Source organism: Notolabrus celidotus, chromosome 23, assembly GCF_009762535.1.
Source record: "Notolabrus celidotus isolate fNotCel1 chromosome 23, fNotCel1.pri, whole genome shotgun sequence".
Classification (NCBI taxonomy): Eukaryota; Metazoa; Chordata; class Actinopteri; order Labriformes; family Labridae; genus Notolabrus; species Notolabrus celidotus.
This window is the reverse complement of record NC_048294.1, coordinates 16757405-16773988: the sequence shown is the minus strand read 5'-3', so window position 1 is coordinate 16773988 and position 16584 is coordinate 16757405. Positions and strand designations below refer to the sequence as shown.

The 16584-nt window shown below is 41.8% G+C and overlaps 1 protein-coding gene across 1 annotated transcript in view; it reads right to left on the bottom strand.

The window, feature by feature from the left end:
• The window catches only part of LOC117807804 (serine/threonine-protein phosphatase 2B catalytic subunit alpha isoform-like), an 88891-nt gene that overhangs the window by 70662 nt on the left and 1645 nt on the right, over nucleotides 1-16584 (bottom strand).

Below are 16584 nucleotides of genomic sequence, written 5' to 3'. Positions count from 1 at the left end.
CCGGCTGACTTCAGTGTTTTCTGCACTCATTCACAGCTTGCTTCTGAGATAATATGCCTCAACAGGCGTGATCGCACCTCCCAAGGAGGGCTTGTTGGCAGCAGAGACGTCAGCATTTCTAGAATGCAATTACTAGACGCATACAGAGGGGATGAGGCCAGTCTATATTTGCAACCTCACTTGGTAAACGGGGAATACAAGACTTGACCCAAATAAAACACTGACTGAACCGTGGATAACATTCCTAACCGTTAATTAACACCCCCCCCCCCTCCCATCCCCCACCGCCATCCACACCACCACTCCCCTCAGCTGTGAAAGTTACCTGCTGGACCTAAAAGTGAATACCGCCTTGTGATATCGCAATGATCTGTGGACTGGGGCAAGCCCTCCCAACGATACAGGAATAGCCTCATTACATATGTGAAAAGGCATTCCTCCATGCCGTGTCAAAAGGACAGGGAAGGGGCACGAGTGCAAGCAAATTTAATATGTGTTCAACATTACAGCATATGTGAATTCAGCTTAAATATCAAATCCAAGGCAGTGCTGAGGAACACGGGTTGAAGAGTAATAATACACTTCTGATACTGCATTAAGCATCTTTCTGGAATAATGACTTTGTGATCCCTGGTTGAGTTTCTCTGGCAGGGTGACTATGTTTTCTGGGGACAGGTGGTGAGGCAATGGGACAGCGCGCAGCCACCTCCTCCCTACTCTTTGCCAAGACAACAAGGCCCTTAGAGTCCCCTTCCTTTTGCCATTGCTTCCTTTTCTCCCCTTGCCCACGCCCACCTCTCATGCACTATCTGTATCTAGGCCATGACAGCGCAGGCGTGGTGGGTTCTCCTGCCAGCAGGGGCACCTGACTGCCAAGAATGAAAAGCAAAAAGAAAAACGCACAGGGCTGTGTTGGGAGGAAGGGAGGGCAACAAAGGAATTACTTCTGTAAAGACGAAAGAAATTCTGAGTCAGCAAAGGATAGAACTCCTCACCAACCTCACACACACTCGCTTCTCGTCTAGCCATGCCAAGCCCCCTGGAGAAGCGCTATATATCAGGAGAAGCTGTGACGGAACCCCTGAAGTAGCTGCTATTATGCAACCCTTCTGGGCTAAAAGTGACTGTAAAGTAAATCATCCTTCTCTGCCGCCAGCCTGACCTCCATATTGCAGAGAAAGCACTTTCAAAAATTCACTCGCAAAGTATTATGCTGAAGGCACCATCTGTGCAGGCTTTACTAGCAGCCGCCAGATTAAAGGCAGTTAAAGCATCACATACAAAAGCCATCTCTGCCATCAGCGTCCAATCAAAGACAAGGAGCGTAAGCAAGGGTCAAGGCCTTTATAGAGCTGTAGGTGCAGCAGGTCAAGCAGTCATCGCCCTGATCCCTACACGCCAAACAGGCCGGCTTCAGAGGTCATACATCCTTGAGAACCAGGTCGGTAAATATGTTCAGGACTCGGGAAGGGACACTTGACAGCTTGACCGCCTGATGGGAGGCTTGACTCCTGGACACTTCTCTCCTCCTGCGGTCAAAGGCCTCCTTCAGTGTACATACATATCTTTGTGCGTGTACAGACCAGACTCTGTGGTTCAGCTTTTCTACATTCTTCTGTGAGCATTCTTACTTGGGTATGTTCCCCTGCAGAGCTATCCTTAGCCACAGTCTGTGCCACTCATTTATTACCGTTACATTGGAGTCCCGCAGAGAAGCATGCATTTTTTTTCTGGAAGATAAATAAACCATTATCAGTAGAAATTTTTGGAGGTTTTTAAACACTGCTCTTCTGGAGCCTCTACTTACCATCTGCGCTGTAGACTGTTCCATCCAAAGTGTAATAAAAAAGGGTTTTTAACAAATTTATCTGGTTGTGCCACTAATTCTTAATCCAAACAAAGATGGTAGCTGTGTTAACTTAACTGAGTTGGCAACTTTGGGCTTTATTTGAAGGTTGTATGTTGTTGTAGAAAACGAGCAAGGAGCAAAATTGTCATTACTGACTACCTGGATTGGATTTCTTGTCTCAACTTGGGTCAGCATTAGGGGTGGGAATTGATTTTATCAATGGTCAATGCCATTGTCGATTCTGCTTATCAATCCAATTCCTTATCAATTCTCCTAACGCTTCCTGAGGGTTTTTTTGAGGGGAAAAAAGTTATACACATTCTTCCGCACCAAAAGGAACCATTTAATTTTTTCTAAAATTATGTCTGCACAAGACTGAACATGAACATATTCAACTTGAACATACTGAACAATAGGTTGACCTCATTCTCGGCCGTGTGAGTTCGGACGGTGGCCCCTCGAGCTTGGAGGAAAATACTTTGAATTTGGAGAGGAAAAAATGCTTTTCCTCCAGGGGTCATCACAGAGGTATTTTCCCCGCTCTCAGTACCTCATTTTCGGCTGCGTGAGCCTGAGAGAAAGTGGCCGACTCTGAAAGGGGAGAGGTAGGCGGGGGTTCGCCTCCCCAACACGAACATGTTCATTTGGAACCCTCCTCAACTTCGGCCCGACCCGAACCCCAAGCTTTGAGGCCGAGTCGACAAATGCTTCAGCATAATTGAGGTATTTGCACCTAGGAGTTCTGCGTTGCAGAGTGTGACGTAATGCAACGTACCACGACATGACGTAACGTTGTGCTGGGAAATTAATCATTAAGAAGAATCGATAACATTGGAATTGATCAATTGGAACCGGTTCTAAGTCGGATTCGGTTTTCGATTCCCACCCCTCGTCAGCACAACTTTCAGTGAACATTTGATCAAGAAATTGGTGGGAAATCTTATCATACATAAGCTGAATTACAGCTATCTCCTTCATGTATTGAGAAAAATCTTCTCCTTTATTTAAGTTGAATGTTCAATAAAAAAAGGAAAATGAAATACTTGCGTCAAAGACCTGAATTTAATCACAGAATGGGGACAAATTTGTGCAAAGCTAAATACACTTCCAATAAGACTGAACATGCAGGATATGATGTACTGAACAGCTGTATTTTATCTAAAGTTGCATAATTTTTTACAACCATTTCCCTCCCGAGATGCAAACAGAGACACGGAAACATATGCTGCAATATATCACTGCAGACTCCTGATCCAAAACACACTTTTATTTTCTTCCGTAAAAAGCAAATTGGCTTTATGAAGACATCACATCCAGCGCTGCAGTCTAAAACTGTGGAACCGCATAGCTCTTTACTGTATACACCATCTGTTAGTCTGAAGAGAAGTCCCTGCCCTCTTAACTGCTGGCTACAAAACAGACAGCGACTGTTTTACGCAGCTTACATCTATTGTCTGCCAACTTTACTTTCATAAAGAGTCTAAAAGTAAAAAAAAAAAAAAAGCATCTGAATTCAGTGTTGGAGGAGGAATGCTAAATTGATTTCACTCTGCCAAATGCTGCTGGCTTAAAATCACTTTGAGATACACTATCTGCTTGCAGTCCGGCTGATTTTGTACCTCGATTTGGCCGTCCCCGAAGCCTGCCACATTCTTCCAGGGGGGATCAGATTACGTTCTATACAGGGAGATGGGCCTGAAGCATTATGGGTGTTTTGGTCTTACGACATAGGTCTGACACAGTTGAGCAGCAGCAGCATGAGCAAGCGAGCGAGCGTGCAAAAATGGGAATAAAAAGAAATGTGGAATGAATGGCAGATGGCGTACTAGAGGACGTGTTGTAGTCAAGGATGGGAAAACCACATTGAAACTTAGCAGAAGAAGACAAGAAATCTGCTGTAGGAGGGTGGCTGGGAAACATGACACAGAGACAGAAAATAGTCAAGCCAGTGAGAAAGAAAATACTCTGCCTGGTGGAGTATGTCTCCCGTTTTCACAGGACAGAAAAGAAGGCAGTGTCGACCAAAGTAACTGTGGAGCCTGGGAAGAAAAGCTGTCAAAGACAGTGTACTCTTTAGTCTTCTTGAGACAGTGTGTCATGCACGGGGACATACCCAAACTTTTGTTCACAGCACTGAGTGTGTGCCAGTGAGTGTCTGTGTCACTCATCAACCTGGCCAGTTTCTGCAGGGGCTGGGCCAATATCAAAGGCCTGCATGATATAGCAAAACAACGACAAGCTGCCAAAGAGCTCGACAGCCAATGTGTGTGCGTGTGTGTGTGTGCGTGCAGGACTGGGGTGTGACAACGGATTTAATTACTAACAATGTGCCCTCATTTTGGGCTCAAGAGTTCAGACACACTCCAGATGAGTTTATTGTAATAACAAGTCTCCCACGGTCTTACAATTCATTTTTCACTAAGTTTAACACAAACAAAACTTAAATCGGAGGAATGGGACGCTCCTCTACTTCCCTGAGTTTGACATTCTTCGGAGTCAGACAAATATGAAAACACACAAGTATGAACATGCACGACAATGACAGCTAGCTTATGAGTGCATCAACCACAGTCTACTGAAAAACAGGATCTCCCTCTGCATGCAATCAATAAAGTAAAACACCGTTAATAAGCAGCAGGCCAAGCTGACAGCAAAAAGACACAGTAGGAGTCCTGGAGCCCTCCTCCTAATGGTCCGATGGGGGAGCAGGGCGGCATTAAAGCTCAAATTATTGGTCATCGTAATGTATGGCTCCCTGGCGGTGTTTGGACAGGCACAAAATCAATCGGAGCCATGGGACACACTAACCTCTCCACAATCTGGCTCAGGGAGGCGCACAGCGAGCTCAGACTGATGGGAGGCGAGTTCGCACGACTGTATGATGGAGCTCGCCTCGGGGGCAACTGCGGAGGCCAGCTCTGAGTCTAGAAGGGCTGTCTGCTCCTCCGTGGCTGCTGGACAAACACTAGTGTAAATTAAATCCAACTTTAAAAAGATAAATTGACCTTGCAGACTACTCCCAGGGAAATTTCATTGCAAAGAGACAACAGGCTTTCACCTGTAGTCCTTTTTCAGTTGATCCTGCAGCCTGATTCAACAGTGAGGGCATGCTGACAAATACACCTCTACAGTTTTTCTACCCCCTACTTCTACTTCCACATACACACACAAACACACACCTCAGTCACGACTCTGGCTCTGCTTAGCCTCTGCAGAGTGTGTTTTGAGTGAGTGGGCCAGTCAGCCGTCCTCCGCCCTCTTCTCTCCACGTGGGCGGGAGTGACTGAGAGGCCTGCCATCATCAGCTCCGGGGCAAACTTAACCCTTGTTTGCCTGGGCGTCTCGTGACACATTTCTAGAGATATGTAAGCAGGTTAGAGCCGCGGTATGGGAGGGATTCGTGCAGTATTGAGCTTTTAAAAAAGCAAGACTAGTGATAAGATTTAAAACTTGAAAAGAGAACATTTAATTTTAGCGAAGTCCTGATTTCTGGTGATGAATAAATAACCTGCTGTTGAAGAGAGTTGACATCTTGTTCGTCACACAACTGTCAATCTCACATAACAACATCCTGTCAGGTCGATTATAGAACAAGCTGACATCCAGTTAGAGATTTTTTCCTCCCCTATGGTAGACTTAGATAAGCAGACACCAATTTTCGCCACGTGGAATAAGAGGGTTCATTTTCAGCCAGGTGGTCTATAATTAACACGTGTAAATAAACCTTGGGGCCTCGACTCACCTCCAGCTGTATTTGTATAGCTGGAGTTTCTCTCTCGTCCACACGCTGGGTGCTTTAGCTAGCTGGCTAACAACACCTGAAAGAAAAGGGAAAAGTCTCCCAGCAGGGTAAACAGTGAATAGATGGAGAAACAACAAGGCATATACTGCTCTTATTTACCCTTCTGTAATAAGAGCTTTCCTCAATTGAGCTCATTTTTGTTCATTTGCTTCATGGAGCTGAGAAATAAAACGGCCCTTACTGGTAAAATGGCCTCATGCAGAACCTGAGAACAGCACAGCCCCCTCTGTGACTCAAGGCTTTAATAGAGTATATCCATAACACTTGATTAAAAGTATTGATTGATCCCTTGATTAAAAAAAAGACCTGTGAATAGAACATGATCTCCCAACTCGTCTGATAAAATCTGCCCGGCAGCAGATCCTTTTCTCGAAGCCGTGCTAAACAAGAAGGTGAGGGAGTGGGGTTAACTCTCAGCTGCATTCTCTCATAGTGCAGCAAACGACTGGCAAAGCTGAGTTCACATGACATTCACTGTGACTCCCACACATAACTTCACTTCAAAAGGTCTTCTGGTTTATAGTCAAGAGCTACCCGTGCTGAAAATGCCCTGAAAAATGTCAAACTGCATTTCAAGGCCCTGGAGCCCGCAACTGGCCAGAAATCGGCAGGCAGCTTGAGTGAACGCACGGCGCAGATGCCATGTTGGCTGATGCTGCTCTGTGTGCCTAATGCTCCAGTAATCGGCCAAATCAAACTCCCGCCAAAATAAACCTGCAGTGGAATGTCGTGCTACAACCTGAAGTTTGGAACCCGTGAGTAGTCCTGATCTGCTCCGATGGCCACATAGGAAAAATAAAATCAACAGGAGTGTGTATTGAAAAGGATGAGGCAGGGACATAAATACATTATTCATTAAATCTCAGGGGAAACTAAAATAAAGAGCAGCAAATAAATACATGAATCCTGCTCTTTGCCTTCTAAGAGGCATTTTGTGTTCTTTAGTAAATCAGACACCACAATGTGTCACTAAATGATTGTCTCGTAGTACATTGGTTATCCTAAAATAACTCTATATTGATATATTATTGATATCATATCTTTATTTATTCTGATTTTCTTTAATATGTGTACATATACATGTGCCTATGTGCATAATTATGAATTTGTGTACATCGGTATGTGTATAGTATGATATGTTTCTCTCATTAGACCAGTTGTTATATTCACTGTTTTTTGCTGTAAATAATCCGTCAAATTTAGTTTTTTTTCTGAATTTGTTTTGTCTGTTTTTTTGTTGTTTCTACTCTGTCTTTTCTTTTGTTTTCTTTAATTTATTTATTTTAAATTGTATTGTATTGTCATTATTGTGTGTCTTTATTTGAATGTTTGTATAAATGAATACATTTCAAAACATAAAAAAAAATATATTGATATCACAATAGTAGGCCAAATATTGTATTGTGTCATGTTGTATCTCATTGTATGGTATCATATTGTGTCGTGATGTAACCATAGACTGTACAATTAATGGACGTAATATCCGTGACGTCACCCTTCTGTTTCTGAAGTGCTGTTTTGAAGCCAATCGGTGGGTGTCGTATTGGAAATGCTGAACTCAACCTAATTCTGTCAAGCGATTGTGACGTAAAGAGGCGGGCTTTGAGCCTCCTCGCCAACAGCTACAGTGTCCCCGTCTGTCAATCAAGTCAGCTGTGCCTCTCTTGGAAAACTCGGAATCTTAATATCTTCAAAATCGTATCATATCATAACATATTATAACGTATTGTATCATATCATACCATTACATAACGTAATGTAATATAATGTATCTTATTGAATCGTGACTAAATGTAATGTAGCGTAATATCGTCTCACGTCGCGTATTTTATCATATCGTAACGAATCGTGTCACATTGTGTTGGATGGTTGTATATGTATTCGTATCGTATTATACTCCCCCTACCCATGAGTCCCACCCCCAATCAACTATATCCATGCTTTCTCACACCTCTTTTAATGATGGCATGTTGAGGTTTACAGCAAGAAACCAGTTGCCACCATCATTTCATTACCTGAATTCCCAATCTTGAGTACAGTGGTTTCAGAGCATTTTTGTCTCTTCTGGAACCCTTCTATAAATCAGTTTGACTTTGAGTGTTTGGGGGTGATCTGACATGAAACAGCACGGCCAATTCATCAGAACAAACTCCCTAAATGCTCAGGTTTGACTTCATCTCTCCATGATGGATAAAGTGTACAGGTTGTACGCTTCTTGCATGTTCCCTGACAAACAAGCTCAAGTACTGGAAATGAAAAAAATCTGCATATTCATCAGTTCTTCATCGGAACAGGTTGCATTGGAACAGCCTCAATGTGTGTGTGTGGGTGTCAACAAGTACCGATGCCTACATGATAGCAGAGAAGAGGCAATCTCGACTAGACTGTTACCATGAGATACTGCGCACCCTGCCCATGTCACCCTCCACCCCCACCCCCAATACGCACCGAGGCGATGACAAGAGTTACAAAATACCTCCCCCTGCGGTGACTTTTCCCTGCTTAATAATCTGCCGTTTACTGGCAGCCCGCAGATGGCTTTACTCATTTTACCCATATTTAAATACAAACGACCGCCTGGAACAACACAGGAGTGTGTGTCTGTGTTTGCATCTGTCACACAGCAGCGTGCAGGGGCTTGTCTCAATCCACCAAAACAAAAGTCTCCCATTTAGCATACAGGTATGCTTTTAACAGAAGTATCCTCCTCTTTTTAATGGAGACAAGCGCAGCAGGGAAACTGCAGCCAGAATCCTGTGTGTTCAAACAGAGGAGGTTTGTCCCAGATAAAAACGTTACCGTGGAGAGCTTTTATTTGGAGGCATAAAACATTATTCAGTGGTGCTAAAACGGGTTCTCATTTAGGATGCGGTTTGAGGTGGCTGTGTGGTGTGCATACCTGTGGGCTGGGTTGGATAAATATTTAGGCAATTCAAAATATGAACAGGCTGTGATTCTTTGGCTAATGATAAAGCAAAGGGTGCAGGGATTTGTGTACATATCACTGATGCACTGATTATTTAGGATGCAGATTAAACTGCATCACTGTGTGGACAGAAAAATAATGGCTTTAACAATGATGCATTTACTGCCTTACTGGATCAGTGTCATAAAGCAATAAATACTGGTACTGATATGTTTCTACAAATAGCTATGCAGATGACTGGAAGAACCAAGAGATCCTTAAAGTCATATCCTTACTTATTCCTGTTTCCAAAAGTACCAGGACGGGATGTTTCAAAGCAACCTCTCAGGTTTCATGTATGGTCGCTCTGCTGACTAGACACTTTGTCACATCACTGCAGAGGAAAACAAAAGCCTGTAGCAAGTCCAGTTTCTTGGATTCATGCACTTCATTCTCATTGTTTTACCAAATGTGAGATTTTGTGCATCTATTTCAAGTCGTGTCACTTCTACACACACTCCCACCACTGACAAGCTTTTGTAAGTCACAACTGTACTGCTATGAGATGGATCTTCTCATCTAGTCGACTGCCATTAGACGTCGTCACCCTCAATGTAGTTATTGCAGGCCCAAAATGCCAGTCACATGTTGTGGCTAAGCTGTAGTGCGGCCACCCTCCACTAGCCGGGGCTGTAGCTCTTAATGGTTACTGTCATGATGCTGCGATGCTCTACTACCCTGATGTAAACCAGCACCGATGACAGATTGGAGTAAACATAGTTTACCTGCAGACTCTGTGTTGTATAAACAGTTTTTTGAGTATTTTCTGAACTAAAGACTATCGGTTGGTTGGAATTTAAATTTCCAATAGTCACTCACACATTTTAGGTTATATTATTTAACATTTTTCTTAAATATTTTGCAGTTTTTTGTTTTTTTTACTTAAAGAGGTTTACCAAAAATGCGTTTATTTCTGTTCATATACATACAAAATTTTTTTATCTACTAAGTTTCATTTATTTTTTAGCCTTAATTTTATTTCCAACTCTTATCCTTACCCTTTAAAATTATTTATTTTAACTATTTATATTCTTAATATTTATTTGACGCTTTAACTTATTTTAATTACACATATTTATTTTATATATTTTATTGCTGTCAGTGTGCATCAGTTTCTATTTTAGTCTCTATTTAAATCCATTTTTATTTTTAATATTTTGTCATTATTTTATTTCTGCTTCTTTCTTGTTTTCAGTCGCTGTAAAGCACTTTGGGTTGCATTCGATTCGTATGAAAGGTGTGATATAAATAAAGCTTGATTGATTGATTAAAAAATGAATGTCCACTGATTGTTCCGAACCTTTTGTCCTGTTATTTCAACACTGTGATTCTGCTGTGTTTCTCTGACTCACCCTGCAACATTATAGTGCAAAAAAATGACAGTAAAGCAGGAAGGATATAAAATACTATAATTCAAAAATCTGAATGTACTTTACAATGTCAAATACTGCTGAAATACACAGAGAACCCAGAGTTAAATCATCTACTGAAATGCTGATTAAACTGTGTTTTGTTAAGTCAGTTATTCTCAGCACATGACAAAGCATTTGCTCACATATTTGCTAAACAGAATTTGGCAACTCTCCAATGACAGATGGTTTTCTATATCTGAATTCTTTCAAAATAAAACTGCTCATTAAAAGTGACCCACATTGTGTATTATGTGACTGCGTGTACATGTAAGAGTGACATTATGCTCCCAACAATCCCCCTTCTCTGCTGCCTGTCTACTCTCCTCCCTCTGAGCACGACCTGAGGTGAGAAAGCAGATTTACTACTCTCCTGGCCTCTAATGTAACCCAGCAACCCAGTTGCCCCCGTTCACTGGGTTAGCCTCTCCTCCCCCACTCACAGTACCGCTTGCCCAATATGTAGCTACATGTGTTGTAGACAGGTATTGATTGATTTGTGAGTGTGCTGCGACTAGCCTCAGAGAGTGGTCTGATGACACACAACTCCTGTCTCTGTTCCAAAATGGCTTTTGTGCGCCGCTGTAGCTGACAAAGGGACCATGTGTTTGTGTCTGCCAGCCATGAAATGGGAAACGCTGAGGGCGTGTTTGTACGGTGGCGGATTTTTTACCAAATACAATAGCGCAACGTTAGGATATATGGCTTTCGGGGAAGCACTGGGGATACAGGCAATAAACAGCGTCGTTTCTCTATTAGGTCCTCCCAAATGGTTCTTTGGTGGTTGAAAAGGGAAGTGTGAAGCCGGTATGACACCTTTCAAACAGCCACAGTTTAACTCAATCCAAGATACCAAACTATAGGGGATCAAATGCATCAACAGTGAGTTCAAAGGTTCACGAATCCACAAAGTGCTTGTAAGCTTAGCAACAATCTCGTAATGCTAAGGTAGGCAAACAGTTATTCTCCCTTATTGCTTTATCAAGACCCAACATCCATTTGTTCACATGAATTAGCAAGAGCAGCAGCTAATGCATGGAGTCAGATTACAACATCTGAGCAGAGCCGCCTTTATCCCCCTATATGGAGCTTAATCTGTCCAAATCCGCCGCTTTGCTGTGCCCTAAATCCACAACAGAGCCTAATTCCTTTCTAATCTAATGAGCGGTAAAGGTGCACTTACTCAGGTTCAGGATACCACAGACTGTGTGTCTGAGCATCACATCACAAACAGAGGTAGCACAGGTCCTTTCCCTCCTCTGCCATGATGCAATGCCTTGTTATCAGAAGGCGAGGCGAGCAGATACACAACAGGCTTTGATCACGTTTGGTTATCTTCCCCGTCACTTGCAGATTCTGCTGAAGGCGGCATTTCCAGTTCGAGCTGTGTAAAGTGGACCACTGTCATGGTTGCGTCCCTACCTCGGCAAGCAGGACCCTGATGATTCCTTCACATGAGGTTGACGTGGCAGCAGATACAAGAGTTTGTCATAAACTTAAATAACTGACACAGAGGGGAAAGTTTCTTCAGATTACTCAAATCTCAGGAAGTGTGTATTGTTCTGTTGAAGTCTGACATCTGTTGAGTCCGTCTGCTGAAAGCTTGACCATTCAGCAAACTATACAGAGTGCATTAGATAATAGCACGAGCCTGCACGATTAATAATAACTGTCATCATGACTTACGCAAATATTTCAACTTAAATGGCTTTTATATTGACATTTGCTTTTGCTTTAAGCGCCAACTCTGGTGTGTGCAGATCAAACGCTTCTTGCTCACAGGTCAACTTTTGACCAATCACAGATTCCAATTAAATACAGTCCTCTTAAACAGAGGCAGTTGCCAGGGAGATAACCATTATACTCTCACCTGTGATGTTCTCTCATGAACAAAGAGGCTCTGTGGCTTTCTGTTAGTGCATTTATAATTATTCTAAGTTAACGTAAATGAAGCGCTGCAGCCAGGGCGTAAAATTAACACCCGCCAAGCGCCAATGGCAGGTAAAAAAATTTAGTTTGGGTGTTAAACAAAAACACACACTCACCAGTGGCCGATGAAAATTTCGTATTGCATGTGAGGTTTTGTTTTCATACTTTCGCCCATTTCTGCCGACTGTCATGCTATTTTGACCCTCGCAGCGCGCTGTACTGTGTTGTGATTTGGTACGTCAGGAGCGGCGTGACGTCAGCTACTGGAGCTCTATTCATTCCCTTCGCTTGAAGAAACACGGCGGGAAGAGCGTTTTGAGGAAGATGTGCCGACACATTCCCGGTGTGAAGCCACCAAAAACAAAAAGGATAAACAAAGGGCAGGAGCCGATCAAGAAGAGGAACAGACAGCGAAACGGAGTAATGTCACTACGTTTTTATTTGGCCGGTGAAAAATATTTTTTGGAGGTCACTAGCCAATGGCAGATGAGGTAAAAAGTTAATTTTACACCCTGGCTGCAGCTCATGATCAATTTCTGTATCAATACCACTGTACATTATTTAGAAGGCTATGAACGACCCTGAAGCATTTCAAATCAAATATTTCATCAAAACACTGTTGTAGATCAATATTAATTAATCTCAAATGTCATTTCATAGTCTATTCAAATATTTGCTTCACAAAGATTGATTCATATGTTGGATTTTTTAATGACCAAAGTAATTACCGCAAAAATCCTTTTTCCTTAGTCATGCTAAACAAGTGAGGCTTTACTCTCGGCTCCATTCACTCTCGTAGATGGAGAGTCAAGTGGTAGAAAAGCAACCGAACTGAGTAAATTAATTCTTCTGCGATGTTCAGTGTTTTTGTATACTCAGAAAAATGCGTACTCTTTGAGTCAGTTAGTGCAATTCAATTACAAAGAACCGAGGGTAATTGATCCCGAATACATAAAAACATTACAAGTTGTCTACAGTGTCACATCTCTCAACAACAAGCATACACCGTTACTCGCTTGATTCCAGCAGAAGTCAAAATACAAATATGAGGAGCTGGAAAGCTTGTACAGATGACATCAAGAGTAAGTTCTAAACATCAATTCAAGTGTGTCCTGGTTTATAATCAAAAAGTCTGACTCACAGGATGTAGAGTGTGTATGTACACCTGGGTAAATACTAAAACAGTTTATTTTACATGGAAAACCGTTCCTTTTTGTATTTTGCACATTGTGGTTAAGATAATCTCATGAAAGAAAAACAAAAATGATTGAAAATGGCAGGATAAGGATTGTTGATTATAGGGCCAAAGTGTGCACTGCCAATGACAGGTTGATTGGTTTAATTATCACAAACTATGGATTGACTGATTATCAGCCTTGACCAATTATCGGGGCCGATATTCAGCATTTGGCTGATATCTGTATCAGCATTTTATTTTACAGACCACCGTTAAAATCAATTGAATCAAAATGTGCTACTTTGGCTCCACTGCTGGCGTGTCTTTCCCTTGGGTCTGTTTTCACTCAACACTCACCTGATGTCCGCCTACAACACAATCTGATTGGCTACAGGTCACACAACTTTCTGTCAGTATTCTAAACTTTGACACAAAGTTCTTTATTTTCTACTGTAAATGCAATTATCACTCTCATGAATAGCTGATATTGGTATTGGAAATTCTCTGGGTACTACGGCTTTCTCCCACAGTCCAAAAACATGCTCACGAGGTTAATTGGTCGCACTAAAATTGCCCGTAGGTGTGAGTAAAGAAGTATCAGTCGACCCCTGTTACAAGTCACTGAAGTGTTTTTGGAAATAGGTCTGACTATGTAAAACTAAAAATCAAAAACTACCTTTTGTGAAGATGATGCCTGTGGGATGCTCAAAGAAACTTTTGATGTAGTTACTGACGGTTTGATTTTCCAGGAAGTAGAGACACCTAGGGACTTGTGACTTCATCAATATATAGCAGACTTTTCTTCTCAAGTATTAACTTTACGAATGACAAGATTAAAAGCACAACAGCCTCAGCAGTCATTATAAATCACTTAACTTTCCCTTTGTAATCGTTTTCTCATGCAAAAAGAGCTAACGGTTACAGCATGCTAATGAGGAAATATTACTGAGAATAACAACACCCGGAGGACGGATCCTGATAAATGGTCATTTTTTTGTCTTTACTAGACTGTGTCTGTGCCTGATGAAACACAAACACACAGTGGCACACATGTCAGACGTCGGACATGAGGCAGACATGTATGCAGGTGATCATATGTAAGGCAAGGATCAAGTATGTGGCATTACTTAATGTTCTGTTCTATAAATGACTCGGCTATCCAGCTGGGATCAGTGGCTGGCATTGCGCCGCTGTCACCACCGCCATCTCCAACCTACGCATGTCTGAGCACGGGGGCCTCTCCTCAAAAGTCAAATGTCAGATGTTATCCATCCCCGCTCATAGAGAAGGACCCGGGCCACATCGGGGGCTCGGAGGCCCTGCTTCTGAGCTGGTGACGGAAAAACACCATTACTGAGCTCGCTTTGCTTCGGAGCACGGCGGTTGTCATGATTGCACCATGACGACCATATTAACAAGTGTTTATTTATATTATATCGGACTGGAGATCGATCCAGTGCAAACTATCATTCAGTACACAACAGAGCAGGATTCTTCAAATACATCCAGTCATAGGAGGATTTTTTTCACCATAGTTCCCATTTTTAAAGACTGTGGAGGATGCAAACACTGCATGTGTTTATTTGAGACCCAAGCTTGATGATACCGAACGCATCACAATGGATGATTTGGGTGAAAAAGAATGCTGATTAATGAGTCAGGAGAAACAGTTTTCTTGTTTCAGGACTTTTTAAACAAAAATGCAGATTTTCTGTTCTTTTACACCACCAGTCAAAATTTTGGAAACACCTTCTCATTCAATGGTTTGTATTTATTTTAGTTATTTAAACACTGTAGATTAAATACCAAATAGATCAAAACTATGAAAGAACATGGAATTATTTAATTTTTTAAAAAGTGTTAAACAAGGCAGAATCTGTTTTATATTTTAGATTCTGTAAAGGAGCCCCCTTTTTTCCTTCATGACAGCTTTGCACACTCTAGGTATTCTCTCAGTCTGCTTCATGAAGTGATCTCCTGGAATGGTTTCTAATTAACATGAGCCTTGTCAAGAGTTCATTTGTAGAATGACTTGCCTTCTTAATGTTTGAGACCATCAGTTGTGTTGTTCAGAGGTAGGGTTAGAACACAATGGATAGCCCTATTTGACTACTGTTGTAATCCATATTATGGCCAAACCAGATTATTTCATAGTTTGATGTCTTCAGTATTAATCTACAATGTTGAAAATAACTAAAATAAATAAAAAAACATTGAATGAGAAGGTGTGTCCAAACTTTTGACTGGTAGCTTATGTGATTAGATTTTGGTTTTCCCGACATTTGGTCATATGAAATAAAATGTCTTTTATCTCGGGTAAGGTTGTAAAATTGTGCCTTGGAGACTCTTAATTACTTTTTCCTGACATTTTGAGGACCTCGGATCATTTGTCAGGTTGATTGATCCCACAATCAGTCTTAAGATGCAGCCAAACTGTACGGCTAATGAGAGAAGCAGAAACACATGAGCACAAAAATCTGTGCAAACAATCAATATAATCATTCAAATTACAACCTAATCCTTATTCAAATGCTGCCTAACCAGGTAGGCCTTTCAAAACCATTGCAAAGCAGCTGCAACAGTCAGTTAATGGGCATGATTCAACAACAAAACGCACAGGACTAACACACAACTGATGGAGTTCATTAAATCTAACGGCTGCATACTGGAAATTGCTCATTTATTCCAGTTTCTTTCTGTCAGGGAAAAACACGATGAAAATTATGCAACTTCTCCTGCCTCAGCTGATTAAACTCCTATGAGTAATTACTATGCGGCTGCAGCATTCAGGAGCATTATGATAATGCATTTTGAAAACAGGTGGATGCAAAGCACTTATGATAAGTTGGACTGACACCTTGTAGCAGGGCAAACCAGGTGGCTGAAAACAAATTACTTCACACCTATAGCCTGCAGTTATTTTGGAGAGGTGCTTTGTACACAGCCAGCGTCCATGTTGTCATAATACTGATGCATTACCAAAACACTGACTTCTTGAAACTTGATGAATGAATAATGGGTTCATTTACTTTGTTGATCTCCACATCAGGTTTTAGGAGCGAGCCCTAGAAACGGGGCTCTCAGATTCCCTTACGCGTAGCCTCTCTAATGACTAATCAATACGTTTTAACCTGATTAAGACCACGGCAGACTGTCACTTTGCAGACGAAGAGGAAGGTAGTGAAAATGCAGGATTGAGATGTGCAATCCGATGGCATCTCTACTTTCAGATCCATCCGCCACAACCGGCCAAGTCCCCCGGTGATATTGTTAAATATCTTCAAAACCCATACTTGTCATATCTATTTTTCATTACCCTTCAAGTTGGTGGAGACTGTAGGGGGATGATCTTTTGAAATATTCATCACAAAGGCACCCACGACATGGTGTGACTCTCTTTTAACATTCCACCCCGTTTCGGAGCAGGATGTCGCCCTAACACAACTGTTATCT